Raw genomic sequence first — 805 nt, forward strand, 5'->3', positions numbered from 1 at the left:
TTTGCAATCTTTGTCATTTCCAGTGCTCTTTCTTTTTCTAAACCGTGTTTCTTTGTCAGGCAAACTGCTCTAGTTTGACGACGTGCACGCACCACGTTGCACAACGGGGATATTATGGGCTCATTTTGTCTTACCGTTGCCTGTGATGACTGTGTTTCGTCTTATTTTGTGTACTTATCGCTTTCACTTTCACAGCGGTCTCCAGTTCCGCATAGTCACCGCGACACCATCTACAATCAGGCCGCTCTGTTGTTTTTGTGAACACATGATGTAGCCATCCGAATTGTTTAGGGACCCTTTTCAAATTGCACTAGTAATGGTTCCCCTATCCTTTCCATTTTGTATTTTTTCTGCATAGGTTTAGTATGGTTGAGTAGAGCACTGCGGTATGTCTGTGGCATTTTATTGACCTTCTCTGCTGCCTTGTCCGCTGCTTCATTTCTTGAGACCCCGCAGTGTGAGAATACAAACTGGAAATTGGCCGCTACTATTCACATCACAATATGCAAAATTAGTGAGCATATTAGTCTCAGTGTTGCTTCTTTTACTACCACAAGTCCAGTTTTAAGCGTCATTCGGAGCGACAATAAGTCTGTGAATATAGCTACTTTTGTCTTTTTATTTTGTTAACATTAATTATCTTTACGGGCCGTTTGAGATCTGCCTCTATTGCTATACTCTCCGCCCTATAGCTGCATGCCAACGATCCAGGACCCATATGTAGTTTCCTAATTTTTCCACTTAGTGTGTACACTAATGCGCCTTTCCCTAATGAAACATCTAACACTATCGACCCATCTGTCCA

Source organism: Trypanosoma equiperdum (assembly GCF_001457755.1).
Source record: "Trypanosoma equiperdum strain OVI genome assembly, contig: ctg_1170, whole genome shotgun sequence".
Lineage (NCBI taxonomy): Eukaryota > Euglenozoa > Kinetoplastea > Trypanosomatida > Trypanosomatidae > Trypanosoma > Trypanosoma equiperdum.